General features: G+C 35.3%; 1 long non-coding RNA gene across 1 annotated transcript; it reads left to right on the plus strand.

The window, feature by feature from the left end:
* The first annotated feature begins 3806 nt into the window (after window positions 1-3806).
* On the plus strand, window positions 3807-4552 carry LOC113650088. Its single transcript, XR_007138737.1, has 2 exons — window positions 3807-4037; window positions 4286-4552. It is a non-coding gene; the product is annotated as an uncharacterized LOC113650088 (long non-coding RNA).
* The last annotated feature ends 13476 nt before the right edge of the window (window positions 4553-18028 follow it).

Below are 18028 nucleotides of genomic sequence, written 5' to 3' on the forward strand. Positions count from 1 at the left end.
GACTCCCATACAAACATACATAAGATCTGAATTCTAGATACGATCAACATTGATGAGTAAAAGCACCTGTTAAGATGAGGAGCCTTTTTGACTATCACCCAAGAGTTTTAGGGATCATTGGCATCCTTATGATCTGCCGGTTAATTAGAGGGAATGCAGAAAAGACTTCCACCTTTGGTAGAAGTCACAGAGACGTGCATGAAAACACTTATTGGTAATTTGCCAACTACACTGCCAAAATGATCACAAATGAGTCTTGTTATGTGTGTATGATTCTCCCCACAGCTGCGAGTAAACACACAATGATCCCCATGAAAAGTAATGGTAGTGAATTGAAAGCCATAGCCCAATACTGTAGAAATTCTTACTGCATGTGGAAGCAGGATGCCTATAGAGTCCAGAATGGCACACATTTGAGTCTGGTGATAAATTCACCGGCCTCCCTGTGGTGTGAAGCTGGAGGTCCTGGGAGGACTGATTTAACTGGTACCACCATATGTCTACGGACTCTAATGCGTGTGACAAAACGAACATTCAAGGTAAATCAAACAAGAGTTAACACATTTGTTGCACAGCCTCCTCCTAAATTGAACTACACACACTGTTTTGTAGGTACAGGAAAGGATTCTGATGACGGAACCTGCCCACAGGCAGAGTGTTCCCTCATTCATCCATCTGACACCAGTTCATTACTCAGGGCTGACGACTGGTACTGGGTCTGTGGTAAAAACGTGTATCTAGCCCTACCCCGTAACTGGGGAGGAGTATGTACTTTAGCAAGGTTTAGGTATCCAGGTGTGGTCATAGCTCACTCACACTCACCAATAAAGCGACCCAAGAGAGAGGTGTCTGATAATGACTTTCCTCCGCCAGAACATAGACTGAAACCTAAACTGAGTAAATTCTTTGATTCCTTCTTCCCACAGTATGGGATGACTCAGGTTTGGAATCAACTAGAAGTCACACATTATCGGCTTGCCACTTATATTAACTCCACTAATAGGGCAACCGAAGGCATTAAACAGGAACTCGCGGCCCTTAGATTGACTGCCACACAAAACAGAATGGCCTTAGATATTCTATTAGCTAAAGAGGGAGGTTGATTGGAGATCAATGTTGCATCTTCATTCCCTCAAACGATGACGACCATGGGTCTATCTCAGATGCACTGCATGATATGCACAAAGTAGCAAACCAAATGAAACGAGACGAACACGGAGATAATAGTTGGGGACTTTGGTATACACTGTTCGGACAGTGGACTCCCTATCTATCAATGATAATCCCAGTGATTGTGGTATTAATCTTATTATGTTTGTTTGGCCCTTGCGTATACAAATGCATTCATTACATCATAATGTCCAATCTAACGACCAAACAACGTGTGAAACTAGACGATATTGACGATGACCCTGAATGGAGTCCTCCGTTCAGCGATGACTATTTCACTGAATTTGCCCAGACTGATCCAGAAACAGACAAAGGTGAATACGGACAGTAGAGACTGTGATTTGTTGTGAAGTTACGACTTGATTAATGCTTAATGCTTTGCCTTTAACCGCATATTTTTTATATATACGGGTCCTGTCCCCATAAAAACAGCATATTATCCACTAAAGATCATGTATTTTATGAAGCATTCATGTGAACCCTACAGGGGTAATGATATGCTGATGTGAGATTTTACATGATTAGCTTAAAATTTAAGTGATTATATTCTAGCTGATTAACAATGTTGTAGATTAAGTAGTTGATTAACAATACTGGTACCGATCATTTAGAGTTTCTATTTTGTTACAGATTAATGATTAGTAAAATTTTGTGTATTGTCCCAGGAACAAAAGGGGGGAATTGTAGTGGAAATTTTTACTTTAGAGAAGAACACATGAATCTGTCCTTCTAGGCTTCTGTATATCCCATGGCTGGTAGTTATTGTGACTAGAGATTTCAGTTGTTTCTTCCTAAAACTGCCTTTAATCAGACCTTTCCCATGAGACCTTTTTTGTTCCCGTGGGATTAGCTTGGTCAGAAGATGAACAGGCAATGCTTCTAAGCCAATGGTGGATGATGTTTTGGTTTTACATGTCCTGTTTCAATTGATTCCTGTCTATAAAATGCTGGTATTATCAATAATGGAGGCCCTTCCTCTCTGATTTTACACATAGAGTGTTGGGTCCTTCTGCAAAGCTGAACACAATAAACCGTGAAAACCTTTATACTCTTGCCCGTGCCTGTTGGTGTGATATTTTTATGCTTTAATTCTCTCGAACCTCAAAACTTCCAAAACAATGGCTTAGGCTCCTGGTAATAAAAGATGTTCTAAATGAAAAATAAATCAAAGAACTGTAATTTTCTGTGGAGTAGAATGTGGGGTTAGTTAGTTAGTTTGTTTGTTTGATTGTTTTACGTGATTTTTAAAACTTTATAAAAATGTTTGTTGTATGGTTGTATTTTAGAAAGCTTCTCTGGGGATGAAATTAAAGAAATGTGTCAATATACTTATCTACTTATCATTAGTACTATTTTGTACCAGTACAGAGATATAAATTAATAGATTTTGATACTTAAAAACAAAATGTTTGTGTTCTTTAAACAGCAATACAATAATAATGACAGTCTGCAGCACCACGTTAAATCCAGATAAATTACTTATTTTTTAGGAATAGAGTAGCATTTTTTTCTCCATCAACCTTGTTTGAATTTATATGTACCACAAGATGGCAGTATCATCATTTAAATATGAGTCATTGAATTAACGAATCAGATCACTTGACTCGGCTCACCAAACGACACGTAGTATATAACGCTAGAAGGTTAGGACTCTCCATAGCAGCTTTTATTTACAAGAGTGTCTGACTGAAATAAAAACCAACCAAACACAGTTCATTTCGTTATGAGCCATGCGTAGGGGCGTGAGAATGCAAAGACGACTTTCCTAAAAAAAAAAAACAACAACAACAGACCAAACAAAAATCGTTAATTTAACAAAAAAAAAATTAAAATCTAATTTGAAATGTAATAATAATTATAATAATAATTATTAGTAAATGTCATAAAATATAATTATATTATTATTATTGTTATTATTGTTATTATTTTTGTTATTATTATAAGAAGAAGAGGATAACTTTTATATACCTTTTTCCTTTTATATTCAGGAAAGAATCTAGTAAAGGAACAAGTGCTTATAAATGTGAAAACTATCACATTTTCCTTAGTGTGTTGTTTTGTGTCATGCGTTCCCTTTATAAGCAACCATGTGTCATACTTAATAGGACATTACCTTGATTACTTGACAATTTTGCAAATCATCACATAATGACAAACAGCAACTAGATATAAAAACTACTTTACAGTCTATTCATCATTTACCACAAATATAAACACAAAACACAAACATAGTTATATAGTATATTACACCTTATCTATATTAGACATCAAATGTTATCATTATCAGAAATATAGAATGTTCACTTATAATTCACTATCAGCATATCTTCTCTTTTGTAATAAGTTAATCTGTGCATTTCAACTGGCTAACTATAATTCATTTCATAAATAAAACCTGGTTCTAGTGAAATCCATACATTGTCAAAGTATAGCATATTCACATTCATTAATTCTATATTTTGACTGACATGTAGTTTTTTAATTTCTTCAGCAAGAAATAATGTCTAGAAAATTATAGATCAAACTGGAGTCTACTTTCAGTTGCAATGACCTGGACTTTTGCAAGAAACTATGTGCATCTCAGATATCTGATACTTGTAATTATTGACTTGCCAGAAAGAGACAGAAGCATGTAGAAAGAGCATGGGATCATCATATTGTGGCAGGATAGTTATTGTTGTGACGTCAGATAGTAATAACGTATCGGAGAGCACCGGTGCGTATAATGGAGGGTATCAGGTTCATGGTGATTGAACCGTCATTTTTGAGGTGTTCTTCCGGTTTCCGGTTCCGTGTGTCAACAGAGGCGCTGGGTGGTACTGGTGCGGCGGTTCTGATTTGTTTCTAGTCACTCGGTTACCTGGGAGGTAAGAGGCTGTTAGCAGCATGGCTATGTGGTTTTGTTGTGGTCATACAATAGGCTAATGCCACGTATGCTTTATTGTAGTGCTTTGCAACGGAAAGAGAAAAGGGTCAAAACAAACCCTGTTGCGGCATACTGTCTACCCTTTGTAAACTTTCATTCTTTGTTTTGTTTATTCGGTTTCTCTTAGTTGAGCATTGCTAGTTTTAACATATATATTGTTGTTTTTTCTGTTTTGTGTACTCTCTGCAGGATCTGTAGGCCAAAAGGCCAAGAGGCCTGACTTTCCTTCAATTTTCAAGTGCGTGTCTGTGCACCGTGTGCTGTGTGACCACTGACAGAAAATCACTGGGCACTGAGTGAGTGAGTGTGTTGTGATTGTGCACATGCGTGGTGTGGATATTTAAAATTACTTTTGTTTCAGCCTGTCTTGTGCCGATCAGCTGCAGCCCTGCACGAGTTTTGATCTCTCTTTTTGTTTATTTCCTGTTTATTAATAAATGAGATTTTATTTTTGTACCCATGTCTCCTGCTCATTCATAAATTGGTAGAACAAACTTGTGATCCTTGTAGTATTGTGGGGTGATTTTATATTTCCCTGGGTGAAAGTCCCAAGGTGGCATAGTCTGTTAACTTATAAATTTAGGGTTTGCACATTGTTCTCTTTCCATTTACCACTCAGTCACATTCGATCAACAAAATTGAGAGAAACATCAAAATAACGTTGAAATAAAGCTGAACATTTTTGGACCATTTAAGATTAAGAAATTTACACAAAACTAAAAAAATTCCACATAAAACATAGTTCACCAAATAACAAAGATGCATTCTCAACAGAGATACAGTGGTGTGAAAGTGTTGGCCCCTTCTTAATTTTTTTTTTTTTTGCACATTTCACACTTTAATGTTTCAGATTATCAAACAAATTATATATTAGTCAGAGATAACACAAGTAAACACATTTTTAATAATTAAGGGAAAACAAAATCCAAACCTACATGGCCCTGTGTGAAAGTGCTTGCTCCCCAAACCTAATAACTGGTTGGGCCACCCTTAGCAGCAAGAACAGCAATCAAGCGTCTGCAATAACTTGTAATGACTCTGTTACAGCACTGTGGAGGAATTTTGGTCCACTCATCTTTGCAGAATTTTTGTAATTCAGCCACATTGGAGGGTTTTTGAGCATGAACCGCTTTTTTAAGGTCATGGCACAGCATCTCAATAGGATTCAGGTCAGGACTTTGACTAGGCCACTCCAAAGTCTTCATTTCATTTTTCTTCATCCCTTCAGAGGTGAACTTGCCGGTGTGATTTGGATCATTGTCCTTCTGCAGAACCCAAGTTCGCGTCAGCTTGAGGTCATGAACATATGGCTGCACATTGTCCTTCAGGATTTTTTTGGTAGACATCAGAATTCATGGTTCCATTTTTCACAGCAAGTCCTCCAGGTCCTGAAGTAGCAAAACAGCCCCAGACCATCACACTACCTGCACCATATTTTACTGTTGGTATGATGTTCTTTCTCTGAAATGCAGTGTTACTTATATGCCAGATATAATGGGACACACACCTTAAAAAAAGTTTACATTTTGTCTCATTCATGTTATTTTTGCTCGGCAGCAGTTTTTGTCTTGGATCTCTGCCATGCAGGCCATTTTTGCCCAGTCTCTTTCTTATGGAGTCATGAACACTGACCTTAACTGTGAAAGGCAAGAGAAGCCTGCAGTTCTTTGGATGTTGTGATGGGGTCTTTTGTGATATCTTCGATCAGTCTTCGCTGTGCTCTTGGGGTAATTTCAGCCTGGCACTCCTGGAAAGGTTCACCACTGTTCCATGTTTTCACCATTTGTGGATAATGGCTCTCACTGTGGTTTGCTTGAGTCCCAAAGCTTTAGAAATGGCTTTATAACCTTTTCCAGACTGATAGATCTCCATTACTTTCTTTCTCATTTGTTCCTGAATTTGGATCTCTGCATGATGTGTAGTTTTTGAGGATCTTTTGGTCTACACCACTTTGTCAGTCAGGTCTTATTTTAAGCAAATTTTTGATTGTGAACAGGTGTGGGGGGGACCACACTTTTTCCCGCAGGGCCATGTGGGTTTGGATTTTGTTTTCCCTTACTAATGAAAATAATTTAAAAACTGCATGGTGTGTTTACTTGTCTTTGACTAATATTTAAATTTGTTTGATTACTGAAACATGAAAGTGTGACAAACATGCAAAAAAATTAAAAATCAGGAAGGGGCCAACACTTTCACACCACTGTATAACTGTGTGGTTATTACTTTCAGCTTATTTTTATTTTTTACATTTTGATATTACTCGTCATAAATGTACTAAATACATAAATGCATTTTTATTTACTCCACGTATCAATTTATTTTATTTTTATTTATTTACTCATTTATTTATTGCACTTAAAACTTAGTTTTATATGACTTAAACTACTACATCTACTGAGGTTACGATCTTCTTCTTGGCAGTGTAGGTGTCCTATTATGTTCTCCAAAAAATACCTACAGCACCACCATCATAAATAGGCTATGCTTAAACAATCTGTTGATGTACTTGCTGCATGCCTTTTCTGTAAGTTCCTCAAACCAGAATTTGTTTATGGCAGCAATTAACTCAGATTTTGAGGTTGGTTTTGCTTCTTTCCGAATATAATCTTTCAAAGCATGCCACACCATCTCAATGGGATTCATATCCAGGGATTCTGGTGGAGTCTTTACCCAGTTAATACCTTCTGCGGGAATGACTCTGCTTGCAGCAGTGTGCTTCGGATCATTGTCCTGGAAAAAACGGTGGTGGACTCCAAAGGTTTGCCGAATATATGGGGAAGCAGTTTCTTTAATAATAGCATCTTCAAAGAAAGTACGATCCATAATCCCATCAAAGATTGCGATAGGTCCTGGTCCAAGTCTGGATATTGCTCCCCAAACATGAACTTTCACAGGATGCTTTGGTTTAAACACACGTCTTCCTGCCTTACGGAATGACATGGTGGCAAAGCGATCCAAGGCCACAGTTGTTTCACCCGTAAAAATGACATTGTTAAATGTCTCATTCTCTGCAATCCATTTTTGTGCTTGCTCAAGTCGCTTCTCTTTATTTTTATCTCTGATCATGGGACAGTGATAAGTTTTACCATACCTCTACCCAAGTGTTTGTCTGACCCTGCGGATGGAACGCTCACTGATGTCCACTGCTTTGTCACGCCATAGCTGTTTTTTCACAGAGCTTGCTGCCATTTCATTGTTTTGGCAAGTTATGTTCTCTATGGATGTAACAATGTCCCTAAAAACAAAAGCAAAACATGAAATACATATACAACAACGGACACAACAAATATGTGTCATAGTAGAGTTAGTGATAGCACCCAAGAGGTAACTTACTGAGTAATTTTACGAGGTTTGTGTTTGATGGTTGTTCGTTCTTTGTAATGTCTTCTGATGGTGCCCAGTGTTGCGTATACACCGACAGAATTCAGATGGCAGTTTATTTCCCAAGTTGATTTTCCAGCAGATCTCATCGCCCTGATGTCTCGGGAATGAAGTTTGCTTATCTTGGTCATTTTAAAATGTCTTCAATCTATGTACACGTGGAAGGACTGTATTTATCTACAGCGATCTCACAGTGTCAGTAGGGATGTGGAATAAGGGAGAATGGAAAATCTTAGATTAGTTTGATGGCCCATTAAACTAACCCTGTGCAAATTTGCATAAATTCCTTGGACCTCACACCTACCTGTGAGGCCTGGCACATTTGAATTTGTTCACTCAGAGTAGCTTGGATCCAAGGCAGGCCAAACCTGTGTGTGTGACATGGAATAAAATGAAAACTTGCTAACACTTCAGTCTCCAATGTACTGTATGTTTGTAGACAAATGTCATAAGCTGAGTGAAGTTATGGTCCATGGCTTCTGACATACACATACAGAATTTTTTGTGTCTGTATGTATGTTCTAGGGGTGGGAGAAAAAATCGATTCACCAAACTATCGCGATTCTTTTTAAAACGATTTTGAGATCGATTTGTTTGGCTCAGAATCGATATATATTTAATTTACTTTTCCAGAGAGGTGGCGGGAAGACGTTATCGCTTTTATTCCAACAGAGGGCGAAACGTATTTTGTTGTTGTCTGTATTAGACGACGTCGTATCCGTTTTAAGCTGGCGCGAGAAAGCTAAAGCATGGCATTGAGAATTGTTTCTGAACCTTCACGTTTTAAATCACAAGTGTGGAAACACTTTGGATTTTACACACTGGCAGGAAGAGCTGCGCTGGACATGACTAAAACGGTATGCAAACTCTGTCATACAGTGATAGCATATTTTTTATAGCGAATTTCAGGCTGAACGCCAAACAACCTGCAGCGTCTCAACAAACTCTGGATGTGACTGAATAAATTACCATGCACTTCGGAGAAGGCAAAACGCATCACAGAGTCGATTGCTCTTTAGGCACAGTCGTGCCTAAAATCTATGACGAGGTTGCGTCAGAAGTAAAAAAACGTTTAAGCAAAGCTCAACGAGTCGCATCGCGAGCTACAGAGTCCTATGTAACCCTGACAGCCCGTAAATAAATAAATCTTTATATAAATCTATTTCAATTTTAAATAAATTGTTCTGGAGCTTTTTTATTTATTGTTATTTATTGGAACAGTTTAACAGCACTTATTTTATTTCAGAGAGTATTGTTTTTAGTTATTTTGTTGCACATTCAAATATTATATTCAAGTTTTTGGTACTTGAAAGTTTTATGGTTCAAGGTTCTTTATGCACTATGTATGTATATGCTCCTGAATTAGAAATTCAGAAAGATGTGATGCATTGTTTTTGTTAATATAACTCATATACTTTAAGGGTATGATCAAGTATTTGCCATTGTCTAATCTTTATTAAGCAAACAAAAATCACAATTTAAACAATGAATTGCAATAGCTACAGAATCGCAATATGTATTGTTACGTCCCGCGCGTAGCTCGCGTGTCTAGGGGTTTTGGGACCTAACATAAGAGAGAAGAGCACAACCCAGACCCTGCCACAGCACCACATCAACACGTTCTGAATTCAAAAGTTTTATTTAAACATCTGTAGATAACAGGAAGAAAACAAGAAACTAATCAGTTCAAATTCAACGGAAGAAGGGAACAAAATCTCAGAAGGGGGCAACGCCAAAATAAACAAAAGTTCACTGCCTGGGGAGTTGAAATCTTGATAATCTAGAACACAAAAGTAAAATAAATAACATACCTGAACTCACTCCCTAACTAACACAACACAGGAGAAAACAAGGATTCACAAAATAAAGTGGCACCCACCTCCCTACTGTTCCCAAAACTACACAAAATAAAAGAACCATCAGAACCAAAGTCACTGATCACGATATCACTGGATAATAAACACAACATAGAGTTCAATACGCCAGCTGGGCAGAACACAGATCATGCTCTTGGAGAAAAGGAAAGGGGGGTCTCCAACTGAGCCTTCTGCTCTGCTTTTAAACTCCTTCCCTTCCGGTTGGTAAACAGGTGCAGCTGGGAGGAAGCAATTAGGTGACCTGAGAGAAGACAGTAAGAGGAGCCACAGGAGAGCAGGAGACAACACAACAGCAACCACAAGACAAGACAAAATATACGTCTTTGAACGTAACAGTATTGAATCGGCACAAAAGTATCGGGATAGTATTGAATCGCCAGATTAGTAAATCGTCCCAGCCCTAGTATGTTCATTGCTCTGAAAAGCGCAAAAGTGTGACCTATTGCCCCACTAAATGTGGCCGGGTCTAATTGACTCGGGAGGACTTGAGGAATGTATTTATTTTACGAACACATAGTTCAACAAAAATAGACAAAATTAATTTTACTTGCAAAGTTCATAATTTTGGAAGAATCCTGGTAAATTTCAGGCAAATATGTGGAAGGAAACCCAAGTTATGACACATTAAACTTTATAGATGAGTCAAATAGACCCCAGGTCTGCACAAGGGTTATATAAATATGATATGTACTATGGCAATGACAAACCTTAGCACACAATTTTTTTATATAAATAAAACAGACTATTTTGTATAGATAGGCCGTGAAGGTTTCCGTCACACACAGAGTTTTGGCCTGCCTTGGAGCTGAGCTACTCTGAGTGAACAAATGCAAATGAGCCAGGCCTCAGCGGTGATGGCAGGAGAAAAGCAGGAGAACAATGGAGCTGTAGGGGTGCTAGTAGGTGTTCATTTATGTTAAAAAAAGACAATTAATTGAGTTAAACCAATTTAAAATTTTAACTTATTGTAGATTATCAGCTATTGGTCTGCATACTGCACTGCTGCTTGGATGGGTTAAACACAGAGCACAAATTCCTAGCATGGGTCACCATATGTCACTTCACTAAAATAAATTACACATGCAAATCACACAAAATAAAGCATTTCACTTTATTTTTTGAAACATGCTGCAATGGAATGGTGAAGCCTAAAACCACACATCATGAATGTACAACAAATGTGTTAAATTGACAAGTGAAAGTTCACTTCCAACAGGACACTTCCTTCATGTTGCCCCCTTTGCAACACTTTCTTGCTCTGAACTAGAAGGAGAAAAAATATCTTCACCTAACATTACAAACAATTGTTTATTAATGTCAAAAACTCAAAATCAAATATTTTGCTTAGTTTATAGAAAGTTTAGCTTACCTCGTTCCACCGTCTTCACATGTGCATCACCAGATGGATCCAGTTTTTTCCAGATTTGCATATCACGTGGCTCAGTGATGCAATTTTAATACTAGTTAACGTGACGTTTTTTCCATTATATTTAGGCATACACTTAGGTTCACCTTGTAACTTATATATTTATGTTACAGACACTATATATGCTAATTAGAGGTTGGAAAGTTAAAATTTGTTATTTGTGTTTAGTTTATTTATTTTTATAAGTAATCGTTCAGCCAACAGAATCGTTTTTTTTTTACAGTGTACTGTTGGCTTTTATTTATGTATATATATTACGTGTGTGTATATATATATATATATATATATATATATATATATATATATATATATATATATATATATATATATTTTAAAGGCGCATTTTGACAGGAAGTGTTTTTCAATTAATATTTGCCCAATTACATTAATTTGAATTCACTCAATATTATCTCCATTTGGGATTAGATAAATATAATGCTTAAGATTTATTTAACTGCATTGGGTAGATTTTATTCCAAACATTTTTTTTTAAATTTAATTAAATATTTGCCTCAAAATCAAAAACACAATTATATTGAATACATTTTAATGAAAAACATTAATTCAAATCTACATGACCACAGAATTGTTTCCTGCAGTGCAGTCTTTATTTTAGCTGCTTCAGAACATTTAGCCTTGACAGACCACTGACGCAACCCCCAATATTGTTTTATTACAGGTGCATGGAATAAGTGAGAATGGACAAATTCATTTGATGGCCCATTAACAACTCATCAAGCTAGTAGTATAATATAGTATTCAGGTCATAACCAAGTTATGGTCTCTTTAATGTTATGTTTTCTAAATGAAGTACATTCACACTATTTTGTTGGAGGAGTGGTCCTAAACTATAAAATAAGAGAAACCGCTCACTGTAGTTATTCACTCACTGTAGTTATTCGCCGTTGTTTCAATGAACATGGAGGCAAAGATATTTTACCCCAAGGCTGCTGCAATGAAAGCTACCAATAAACGAAAGGTAAGAAGTTTTTGTGTTTGTGTGTCCTAATATTAACCAATTTGGACTTGCTGTATTGTACTTTCGGTTTGTGTTGTACTGTACTTGTGTCTTAACCATACCGTACATTTATCCACAGAATTCTGCGAAGGAGAACGAAACTTGCCAATCTTCATAAAAAAAAAAACCCGACTTGTAAAAAAGAAATTGTTATGTATATTGGTATGTATTTTTTTATTGCTACTGTAACGAGTAATGGTATAGCCCACATCTCCATTCGATTAAGTTATTAATTTTTGCTGGTTTACAGGCTGCACTGATCCAATGCCGAAGCCCTGCTGTCAGCATCTATGAACAACACTTTTCAGCCTGGACACGAAAGGTTGTGGATTTGGAGGTAAAAGTTGGTTTGTTGGGGGAGGTCTCATCCGCCAACCACAGATAAATCTACGGCTACAGACAGTCCAACCACTGATAAATCTATGGCTACAGACAGTCCAGTTGATGATCTTCTAACTCCGGTGGTACCTTGGACCGAATGTCAACAGGCGACCCAAATCCATCCGTCTGGTCATGGAGAATTTAGTTTCACCAATGGACATTTGGACAGCGATTAAGTTTTCCACTTGTTTAAAATGCTGTGAATATCTTTTTGAATGGTGAATGGTAAACAGTTGGGTCAATAAAAAAAAATGTTTTATAACAGTGTAGTTTGTGAATCATTCAGAAAAAAATGTTAAAACTAATTTTATGAAAATACTAATATTTAAAAAATTTTTAAATGTAATTGATCGAGTTAAATAGACATATGCAAATAAATCATCTTTGTACCAATAAATCTTTCAATAACAAATTGAATAACATGGTTTAGGCTTGTCAAGTACAAATTTACAGAACACAGCAGTGTCCTGACTTTTTATTTTCTTGTGCGGGTCCCGAGGTGAGGGGGGGCACAGTGGCTTAGTGGTTAGCACTTTCGCCTCACACCTCCAGGGTCGGGGTTCGATTCCCACCTCCGCCTTGTGTGTGCGGAGTTTGCATGTTCTCCCCATGCCTCGGGGGTTTCCTCCCCCGGTCCAAAGACATGCATGGTAGGTTGATTTGCATCTCTGGAAAATTGTCCATAGTGTGTAATTGCGTGAATGAATGAGTGTGTGTGTGTGCCCTGCGATGGGTTGGCACTCCGTCCAGGGTGTATCCTGCCTTGATGCCCGATGACGCCTGAGAGGCACAGGCTCCCCGTGACCCGAGAAGTTCGGATAAAGCGGTAGAAAATGAGTGAGAGTGAGAGGGTCCCGAGGTGTGATTCTCCCCTGTTGAGATTTTCACAGTTCTTCAGCCCTGCTTTTGTTGTGCAAACACTCCAATCATCTGTGAGACCTGTAAATCTAGTGTTTAAAAAAAAAAAAAAAAAAAAAAGGTGTCATAACTTGGGTTTCCTTCCACATACCGCATTTGCCTGAAATTTACCAGAATTGTTCCAAATTATGAACTTTGCAAATTAATTTTGTCTATTTTCGTTGAACTATGTGTTCGTAAAAAAAAATACTTTCCTCCTCAAGTCCTCCTGAGTAAATTTGATTCGGCCACATTTAGTGCGGCAAAAATGCACACACACAATTTTGTAATATTTGGTATAATAAACCTCATTAATATGCAAAAATGCCTCATTTTCTAGTAAAAAAAAAAAAAAAAGAAATTTTGAATTATTTTCACTCTAGAGGCACAAAAGTTAATGCACAATTACAGGCTGGTATATTTCAAAGCCAGGAGATTGTTTTGAAACCATTTTGACCATTTTTAATGTATTATAAATTATTATTATTATTGTTATTAATTATTATTATTATTATTAATAATACTAATAATAATAACAATAATAATAATAAATAACTTTCCTGCTTTTAACACAGTTAAAACACAGCAGTGTGTTAATGAAATTAAAGTTAACCAGTATTTGTGCACCTGTAAATGTACAAAACAACTGCAATACAGAACGCAATGCAAATAAATGATTTTAATTGATTAAAGTAACTTAAAATCTTTTAATGTCAATTATGTTATGCCTAACTTGAAATGTGATTTCCTTTATATTTTACATTGCTTTTATTTGAGTAAATGTAGGCAACATAATAATAAGAACGAATGTTAATTTAAATTCCATAGCCAACGGTGTTTCATACGCCTTTATAATTATATTTTAATGTGGATTTTATATTTTAATGTAGTTCTCACAATTCTGATGTAATGTGAAGTAAAATAAAAAATCTAAAACTTTTAAATGTAAATTAATAATAAACATATTATACAATCTTAAAAAACCTTTGAGTGTTTAACCCTCTGGAGTCTGATTTGCTGCCGGCGCCCAAACATGCTTTTTTTTCCAGATGCCGGCAAAAGAGCTTAACTGCTCTGTCATATTTGATCAAACATGTCAAAGTAATACATCATTTAAATCTGTAAAGGGTCTACTTTCATTTGTGTATGCTCACTACACAAAACGAGGTCTGTTGCCTTTTTTTAATATAGTATGCTCACTATATAAACAAAACGAGGTCTGTTGCCTTTTTTTTTTAATTTTTATATTTAATTCAAGTATAACAAAAAATACAAGTTTACAGAACAAATTGGCATGCAATTTACATTCAAAAACATCACTTTGAAAGGGGCTAAAGTTTATACAAAAAAAATAAACAAACAATAAAAAAAGAAAAGAAAAAATTCCGTATTAATATACAGATTAAGACGGGATGAAAAAAAATGTTATAGTAAACTACATTTATCAAATAAATCTAACAGGATTCCAGCTTTTTTATTTTCGATAAAGTTTTTAAACATTGTCTCAAATAATTCTTAAATACTATAAATACTATAAACCTAGGGGGTGATTTAAATAAATCTACATTTATGAATAAAGCTCTTCGCTAACAAAAGTAAAACATTAAATCAACAAACCTTTTTTGCCATCTTCTTCATAGTTTCCATATTTAATATCTATAAAGGACAGGTTCAATTTAACCACATTTCTTTCTTTTAACCATAATTGCATTTTAACACTAGAATATTTACAAGCAAGAAAAATATGCTTTGTATCATCTGGAGATGAGTTACAAAATTTACATAATGTCATATCAAAATTAAATCAACCCCTTAGAAACTCCCCAGATGGGTAAATATCATAAAATTTTAAAGTGAGTTTCTTTCATTTTGGGTTGAACTAGAAATTTCAAGTATGAGGTTCTAATATGCTTAAGCTTTTTTTGTCAAATAAAATGTCCAACTTATTTCTTAAAAGACCTGTAGGGAAACATAACATTATTTAAGATTTGCCTAATATAAACATTTGTACATTCCTTACTTTTAAATTTAGTTTGCCCCAAGTATAGTGCCAGTAAGATTTGTGTAAATTGACTACATAATAAATAACCTTTCATAATAGTTTTAATTCCAGATGGGATGGCAGAGATTACTGTGAAAAACTGTTTTGGATGGCATGCAAAACCATGTTTAAAAGTAAAAGTATTGTAATCCAACACCTCTCCAGCATCATTAAAGAGATCCTTTAAAGACCAAATATTTCTACAAAACCAATCCTCATAAAACAATGATTTATTTCTGCGTAGAATATATTTATTATTCCATATCGACGAATTGTGTGGTGTAAAGTTGTGTGTGTGCTAATTACCAATATTGTAAAACTTGATGAAAAGTAGACAATTTCTGCGGAAGTTTAGAGATTTCGAAATCACACTTAATTAAAAATTCAATTCCACCCAATTTCTTAAATAATGATGCTGGAATTTTAAACCAAAAACTCTGAATTGTATACAAAAGCTTGCAACCATTTTAACTTCAGCATGCCATTCATCTGTTCAAAATCAATTATGTTTAAACCACCCAGGTCATAAGATGTAACTATATAATTTTTCTTAATAAAATGAGTCTTATTCTTCCAAATAAAGTTATACAAGTGTTACACAAGGAACGATTAATTAATTTGGAAACATATGAAGAAGGGGCTAAAGCAATTGTTGGATAGATGACCCTTGACAGGAACTCAGCTTTAGACAACAATACTCTACCAAAAATAGAGAGGTCTCTTTGTAACCAATTGTTTGGGATGTTTTTTGGCCTTTTTTAAATTTTTCTAAAAAATTTCTTTCCATGCATTCCTCTGAATTTCTGGTAATTATAATACCTAAATACTTACTGGAATTTTTAACAGGAATATTAAAGATAGAAATCTGATCACAATTATGAATGGGCATAAGCTCACATTTGGACATATTTAAATGGAGTCCTGATGCTTTAGAAAAAAAAAATCAACTAGAGAAAGAGAGGGAAATTTGATTTGCATCTTGTAAAAAAAAAAAAAAAGGTATCGTCTGCTAACTGACTAATACCAATAGTCATTAATTACCTTCAACATGTTCACACTTGAATCATGAATAATTAAACGAGTGTGCCTTAATGTGCCTTCTTCGATAGATTGTAGAAAAGCTTTAAATAATAATTCTTAAATCATTCCAAAAAAATCTATAAAAAAGTTAGGTTATCCCATCAGGACCGGGTGATTTATTTAATTTGAGGTTTTTCACAGCTAAATCCATTTCTTCTATTTGCAAATCTTCCTCACAAAGATTTTTAAATTCGCTATCAATATGAGGAATAAATTGTTATATTCTTTCAAAAAACAAATTACAATCTTCTTGAGAAAAATGGGGCGAATACAGATCCTTATAGAACTTGAATAATTCATTACTTATTAATCTAGGGTCAGAAATTTCTGTTTTGTCAATTATCAATGACAATATAGCATTTTTGGCTTGCCTTCTTTTTTCAAGTCTGTAAAAATATGTAGTACTCTTCTCTCCCTCTTCAATCCATCTAGCTCTTGACCTAATATACAGTACGCTCCTGCTGCCTTTCTAATATATATATTGTCCAATTTTTTTGTAATATTAAAATATTTCTTTCCTCTTCAGATAAAACCTCTTTACTACAATGCTTATTTATTTGTTGAATAAGAGTATACTCATCTTGCTCATTAATGGAAAGTTCTCTAATTTTAAATTTAAGATATTCCCATCTATTTACATGAGAGGAAAGTGTTGTATCATTTGAAATTTTCTGAATTAACGCTTATCTTATTACAAAAATCTTCATTAAACAGTAAATCCGCATTAAATTTCCAATAATCTTTATTCCTTGAAATTTTCAATATTGGTTTAAATGAGATATCAATACTACAATGGTCTGTATGCGGAGCGGCCGAAATGGAACATTCCTTCACATAAGTGATCAATTGATTTTTACACAAGCCAAAAGTCGATTCTAGATTTACTTGAAGAACTGGAGTTCATCCATGTATATTGTTTGCGAGAATGATTCAAATATCTCCATACATCCAACAGACCCAATTTTGCACATAACTGAGAAATCAATGCATTAGGTTGTTGAGAAGTATATTTGGATGGGTATCGATCAATAACCTCATCTGGTGCAATATTAAAATCGCCACCCAAAATATTATCATCAGTTGGATATAAAGTTCTTAACTCTACAATAATATCTAAAAGCTCAGAGAACAAGCGCTGATTAAGTGTCATACTGTTATACCCGTATATATTAATTAAAATATAAAAGATCTTTTCAATATTTAACACGAGCGCCACCCAATGCCCATTCAAATCGACACGAGTTGTAATTATTTTTCCAGGAGATTTAAACAAAATCGCTACTCCGCCTGAACGGGTCGTTCCATGACTAAATAAATTTTTCTCTCCTCATTGATTACCCCAAAATATATCATTCAAACTGGAATGTGTGTCTTGAAGAAAGATAAACTGCGAGCCCCGATTTTTACAGAATAGGAACATAGCTTTTCTTTTAATTAAATTTTGTAATCCCCTGACATTAAGTGAAGTAATCGAAAAAAGGTATTTTAACAGAAAACATACAAGATCAACACAAAAAACTACAAGCTATATAAAAAGCAAAAACACAAATTGGAAAATAAACAAGTAATTACAAGTTTTCTTGTTTAGATGTTTCTAGAAGCACTAACACATACCTCACTGCCTGGTCTCTCTCAAACATATCATGACAGATACACTCGAGTGATAATACAGCGAGAAATCGACTAGGTAACACTAATTTGTCTCCCTTCGATATAACCATGTGCACCTCTGAAGAAAGCTTTTTTCCCTTCTTTCCGAGCTTTTTCTATTTCTCCTTTGTCAGGTCTTCCACAAATCTTACTCCTCGATCTTTGCACACTGAAGAGTTCT

The sequence above is a fragment of the Tachysurus fulvidraco genome, chromosome 2 (assembly GCF_022655615.1).
Source record: "Tachysurus fulvidraco isolate hzauxx_2018 chromosome 2, HZAU_PFXX_2.0, whole genome shotgun sequence".
NCBI classification, from domain to species: domain Eukaryota; kingdom Metazoa; phylum Chordata; class Actinopteri; order Siluriformes; family Bagridae; genus Tachysurus; species Tachysurus fulvidraco.